Source organism: Ricinus communis, chromosome 5 (genome assembly GCF_019578655.1).
Source record: "Ricinus communis isolate WT05 ecotype wild-type chromosome 5, ASM1957865v1, whole genome shotgun sequence".
Lineage (NCBI taxonomy): Eukaryota > Viridiplantae > Streptophyta > Magnoliopsida > Malpighiales > Euphorbiaceae > Ricinus > Ricinus communis.
Genome location: NC_063260.1, coordinates 4,040,382 through 4,047,416, shown reverse-complemented (window position 1 = coordinate 4,047,416; position 7,035 = coordinate 4,040,382).

Sequence of the window (7,035 nt, the reverse complement as noted above, 5' to 3'; positions counted from 1 at the left end):
TTGTCCTCCTCACCTCAACAGTTAATCTTCCTATAATCTTCATGGCCTCTTCGTCCTCAAAAAACCCTCTGCAACCTCCCTCACCACCAGACCTTCCCACAAATCTCACAACAAGATAGGTCAACGATTTTGCCAAAAATGTGATGTTTCATTATTTGGCAACTATCCAACAAACTTTCTCGCAAAAGGATAAGTCCTATCTAATAATATACTGACATCTCACATGCATATTAAGACAATAAGTCTTAATAGTACACTTACATATCACATGTAGAAAAGCAGGAAATAATACACCTAATAAGACGAAAAAGATGAAATTGAAATCTCATCTTTTTCTTACATCTTGAATTATTTGAGGAGAAAGATAGTCTTTATGGCCAGCTCACGAACCACTATCATTGCCAGCTCACAAACCACTGTCATCGCCATCATCATCCATAGGTTGAGAATCTTGCATAATGGCCTCCTTCTGTTCAGTGGTCAGACTTGGATCATCTAGTGGGGTTGGGAATCTTCAGGCTGGAACATGAAACAGCTTTGGATTGCATGGGGTGGTTGAACTTCTGATAAATCAGAATGAGTCTCTTCTCTGCAAGTAGTAGAAGGCTTTTTCCCAAACACAATTCCCATTTGGGCCAAAAACCGTCTGGATCCCGGTCATTTGGCCTTGGTTTCATGACTAAACATGGAGTTTCTGGAGTCATGTCTCTTGGAGTTTGCTTAGAGTGTTGAAAACATGGTTTAGTAAAATCGAGATCTTCTTCGCAGATGCATCCTGATCTACACATTCCTGGGTCAACTGGCACGGGACCTTGGTTCACATTTGATGGTTTGCCTCCATCAAAATGGAGGGATAAGCTATCTGAATTTTGGGCATGGATTGATCTCCAAATGACTTTTGATGGTCCCACACTTAAAAAGGTTCTTGCTGAATTTGTTACGAGATTCATAGGGAGTTTAAGAGATTGGTTCTAGTCACAGCCTGAGTATACTAGGCTCCAATTTGTGACGCTACCAACTCCATCAGCTGATAGAAATCTTTGGGCCTATCCTTTACTCCTCCCTTATCTACATTGATGAAATTCTCCTATTCTCGGAGACAGCTGAGGAACATCATCAACTCCTGAAACAATTCCTTGCTATCATCCAAAAGTATGGAATCATGCTGTCGGAGAAAAAGAGTATTATTGGCCAGCAAGAGATAGAGTTCATTGGCATGCATTTCAAAGACGGCCAATACACGTATGGTCCACACTTGACAAAAGAGCTTGATTACTTTCCAGATGAGAATCTCTCTGTAAAACAAATACAACAATTTCTTAGGATACTCAACTATGTCAAGGAAGCCATACCACACCTGTCCAGTTACACATGTCATCTTTTCAAAATGCTCAAAAAAGACCCTCCCCCTTAGGGAACAGAACAGACTACAGCTATCCAAAGACTAAAAGAATTGAGTGAATAGGGATCTTTTCCCTAGGTCTAGACACATGTTGTATCATTGATGCCTGAAAGATAGAAGGTGCAAAAGAAGACTTTTCTGTTTTTGTGAAAATCGTCTTTACCGTACGATCTTTTTAGTTAACAAAAAGAGGGTCAGTGGCCTGAACAGGCTTGGCCTGAGATGCCTGGATCTATTTGTTTGCACGATTTATTCTTCTATAATTCACAAGGGCTAACTCAGCTATAAGGATCCAAAAGAGCAGAAAGACCTCTCATGGCAAAGGTGCCTCTATACGGTCTTAGCTTGAGGATTTCTCCTGCATTGAGTTTACAGTATGAGAATCATAGAATGAACAGCTCTCGGCTCCATTTGGCATTTCTCCAAGGGTAATGGAGGTGACTGGTTTCTTTGTTGCGGCGATCATGTTGTTGACTTCTAGTTGTATTTCATCTGGTAATGAGGTGATGAAAGTATATTTCAATGTATCATCACTGTCACGCCCTCCAATGACATAATATAATTTGGACATAGCAGAATAATGTCTTTCCAGATCCTTGATCTTCAACGAACAACATTTTCGATCAAAGTATTCTTGTTTTTGTTGTCGTATAACGAGATCATAACTTTCAAGGAACTGATTATGGAGGACTGTGACCGCAGCTGATGGAATTGGTAGCGTCACAAATTGGAGCCTGGTATACTCAGGCTGTGACTGGAACCAATCTCTTAAACTCCCGGAGTTTGCTTAGAGTGTTGAAAACATGGTTCAGCAAAATCGAGATCTTCTTCGCAGATGCATCCTGATCTGCAAATTCCTGAGGTATTTGAGGAAGAATTAGAATCATAAGGGCTGATGAGTGATTGGTCTGGCAATTTATTTTCTTTAGAAACTGGAGGAGGAGATATTTTCTTTTGTTGAATTATGGATCCTTTTGGGTATAAATGTGAGAAGGTGCCAAAGGGTTGGTAAAGAGTTCCTTTTTGTTCTAGCTGTGAGAGGAAAGAAAATGAAGAATAGTATGAAGGGGCAATGGCAGAAGATGTAGAAGCTGCTGATGTAAAGGAAGGAATTATAGAAGACTGATCTTTTCTAAGGTCATGTTCAATCTGATCAATCTGCCTTTTGAGCCTTGTAATTTCTTTTTCCTTTTGGATGAAAGCTGGTGTAATCGGTTGAGAAACCCGAAGCTCTCTATCCAAGGCTTGATATTTGGCGGTTAGAGAAGAATATAGTTGGAGTACTTCTTCAAAGAAGGTGTCCAACTTATGGTCTAACTTGTGAGCCAAATGAAGAGCCTGATCCAATTTTCCATCTATCTTCTTTAGATAAGAATTCTGAACTATGGAATTTGAGGTCTACCAATTTAGGACCTCTTCTGGTGGAGTGAGAGGTTCTATGGATCCTAAGGGAGTAATCCTTGAGGGGAGGATCTCCGATCTTTTATTTTCGGACTTCCCTAGGGGAGGAAAATCTTCAGGCTGGAACATGAAACAGCTTTGGATTGCATGGGGTGGTTGAACTTCTGATAAATCAGAATGAGTCTCTTCTCTGCAAGTAGTAGAAGGCTTTTTCCCAAACACAATTCTCATTTGGGCCAAAAGTACCTTCATCTCATCAAAGGTGATGTCAAGGACAGTCTTTCTTTCTTTTACAAGAAGTTCTAAGGCTTCCTATACATAGGAAGAGGAGCTTTACCCTGATTTTCTTTTTGTTTCCTGTGGATGCCAATCCAAGGACCGTCTGGATCCCGGTCATCTGGCCTTGGTTTCATGACTGAACATGGAGTTTCTAGAGTCATGTCTCTTGGAGTTTGCTTAGAGGGTTGAAAACATGGTTCAGCAAAATCGAGATCTTCTTCGCAGATGCATCCTGATCTGCACATTCCTGGGTCAACATCCCAGATAAAGTGTCCCTTTATTCTGGCAGCATAGATATGATGTCTAGAGGACTGAAATGAGTGAATAGGGATCTTTTTCCTAGGTCTAGACACATGTTGTATCATTGATGCCTGGAAGATAGAAGATGCAGAAGAAGACTCTTCTGTTTTTGTGAAAATTGTCTTTACCGTACCATCTTTTTGGTTAACAAAAAGAGAGTCAGTGGCCTGAACAGGCTTGGCCTGAGATGCCTGGAGTTTTTCGTAATTGGTCACCCATTCAATTGGGATTAACTTCTGCAAATCTTCTCTTTCTAGCTGCCTTGGGGCCTGGACTATTGTAGGAATTTGGCCAGAGTCAGCTATAATAAATAAAGCATCAGAGGAGGCTTGGAAGCCTGGGATCTGGAGATTAAAGGCATGGTCCTGTAATCTGTAGATAATCTGGTGGTGCAGGGTCGCAGAGAGAGCATCAGCCACTTGATTTGCTCTAGTGATCTGGACTTGGACCTTGAGTGCAGTTGACAAATAGGGATCATTAAGAGATAGATTAAAATTAGGGAAGAAAGTCAGAATAACACTTCCAGTGTTAAGTGTTGTGACTATAATTCCGATTACTGCATGCTCGTATCTAAGGTATCTGGTATCCAAAAGCGACATACGAGCCGTAACTGGTAGACCCATCCTGCCATGATATGAGAGGACTAGCCTGACAGCTCCAAGATGAAGATGTGTGTATCCTTGTTTCTTCCATTGTTCTATGAAGGAAGTAAGAATTTCAAGAGTAACATACTGTTCCTGAGTGGTAGAGGTAAGAGAACATTGTGAAAGAGAGGAAGATTGGACATACTCTCTAACGTATAAGGGTTGTTTGTGGATGATTTGGTTGAAGATTTTTTTGACAAAGTTCTGTTTCTTGAAGATATTATATGGGTTGATTATGGGTACAAGAGTGTTTTCGATTTGGACATTTTCAGGTATATGAGAAATTTCCACAAGATGGTCAATCTTATTGGATATAGTTTTTCTGCAAGAAGGAGAGAGTTGTAGAGTAGAAGTATGAGTAGCGATTTCTGAAGTCATGATAGTTGTGTTTCTCTTCTCTGTCACCATGGCTCTGATACTAAATGGAGCCGAGAGCTATTCATTCTATGATTCTCATATTGTAAACTCAAGGCAGGAGAAATCCTCAAGCTAAGACCGTATAGAGGCACCTTTGACATGAGAGGTCTTTCTGCTCTTTTGGATCTTTATAGCCGAGTTAGCCCTTTTGAATCATAGAAGAACAGATCGTGCAAACAAATAGCTCATAGCCAATGGATCGAGAAGAAGAGATGAAGAATTTAGAAAGCCATGAGAAGAGAGAGGAATATTATGTTGATAGATGAAAGGAAAACTTGCTTTTTCATTACTTCTCGACTCCTCTTTATATAGAGAAGCCTAAATACAATAAGACAGAAAAGATAAGGTGGGAATCTTATCTTTGACACATGTCTTCCTAAGAAGAAAATATGAGATTTTCCACTTACAAAAGGATAAGTCCTATCTAATAATATACTAACATCTCACATGCATATTAAGACAATAAGTCTTAATAGTACACTTACATATCACATGCAGAAAAGCAGGAAATAATACACCTAATAAGACGAAAAAGATGAAATTGAAATCTCATCTTTTTCTTACATCTTGAATTATTTGAGGAGAAAGATAGTCTTTATGGCCAGCTCACGAACCACTATCATTGCCAGCTCACAAACCACTGTCATCGCCATCATCATTTATAGGTTGAGAATCTTGCATAATGGCCTCCTTCTGTTCAGTGGTCAGACTTGGATCATCTAGTGGGGTTGGGAGAATAGGAAAAGTGGAATGTTCAATAATGGAGTGTTCAGTCTATAGATGTCCATTGTAAGTGCAGACAAGTGGAGTAGAAATATCGGTCCATCCTAAATCATTTCTTAGTTGTAGAGTGAGCTTTAAATCCCTTGTTATTATTGGAGGGGCAAGATGTAAGGGAATTTCAATCGTTCTCCAATAATGACAGATATTTTGGGTTGCATAAGTGTCTTCTGAGAGCTGAAGGTAAGGCCTGTGAAGAATATAGATGGCATGATATCCTAAAGCCTTGAAGTTATTGTCTGTGAACAATTTATTTTCATGAATGATTTTGAGGAGATCCTTTTTTCATTGGTATGGGATTTTGAACCAAGTGAGATATTTCCATGGATATGTTCCTGCATTTGTATCAATATTGAAGAAGTAAAGGAGATCCATGACTGGTATTTCTATAGCATGATAACAAACTGTGGAAAGACACCATAGAAACCATAATTCACTTTCAATTTGTGGATAGGTAGGAGAAAGGTGATAAATTAAGCACCAAGGTTAATCTGGATAAAAGAAATTAGGTTGGATGGGTAGCGAGAAAGTTTGTTGGATAATTGCCAAATAATGAAACATCATATTTTGGCAAAATCGTTGACCTGTCTTGTTGTGAGATTTGTGGGAAGGTCTGGTGGTGAGGGAGGTTGCAGAGGGTTTTTTGAGGACGAAGAGGCCATGAAGATTATAGGAAGATTAACTGTTGAGGTGAGGAGGACAATAGGTTGGTGTTTTGGTTATAGCTTTGACAGTCTGGATAAGAAATCTAGGATGAGATTTCTCATCCCTTTTATATGCTGAACTTCAAAATCATATCTGCTGAACCATGATTTTAACCTCAATAATTGAGGTTCTAGTAGGGTCTTTTGGTTGGATTCAAGGATTTTTGGAAATGAAGAATTATCCATCCGAACCAAGAAGTGTTGACCAATCAGGAAAAACTCAAACTTTTTTATCCCGTATTTGACTGCCAAGATCTCTTTGTATGTTGAGTGGTAATCTTTTCTGATGGAGAAAATTGTCCTGATGCATAACCATACAATTGTTCCTTGTTGTTGAGATTTTCAAGAAGAATGGCCCCCCACGCATGATCAGATGCGTCCGTTTATAGGATAAGATTTCCTGTAGATGGAATGATGAAGGATGGAGGATTGTGAGCCAATTCTTTAAGTCTCTGGACAGCTGTAGTTTGTTCTGTTCCCCAAGGGGGAGGGTCTTTTTTGAGCATTTTAGAAAGATGACATGTGTAACTGGACAAGTGTGGTATGGCTTCCCTAACATAGTTGAGTATCCCAAGAAATTGTTGTATTTGTTTTACAGAGAGATTCTCATCTGGAAAGTAATCAAACTCTTTTGTCAAGTGTGGACCATACGTGTATTGGCCGTCTTTGAAATGCATGCCAAGGAATTCTATCTCTTGTTGGCCAATAATACTTTTTTTCTCCGACAGCATGATTCCATACTTTTGGATGATAGCAATGAATTATTTCAGGAGTTGATGATGTTCCTCAGCTGTCTCTGAGAATAGGAGAATGTCATCAATGTAGATAAGGGAGGAGTAAAGGATAGGCCCAAAGATTTATATCATTATTTTTTGAAATTGAGAATGAGCTGTTTTGAGCCCAAAAGGCATGACTGTCCATTGATATTGGGCGTTTGGGATACAAAAGGCCGTTTTGTATCTTTCTGAGGGATGGATACCCAATTGCCAAAATCCAGCCTTGAGATCAAATTTTGAATAGAACTAGGCCTTTTGAATGTGGACTTTTAGGTTCAAAATTCGAGGGAGAGGAAATTTGTTGTCTTGTAAAAAATGATTTAGAGGCTTGT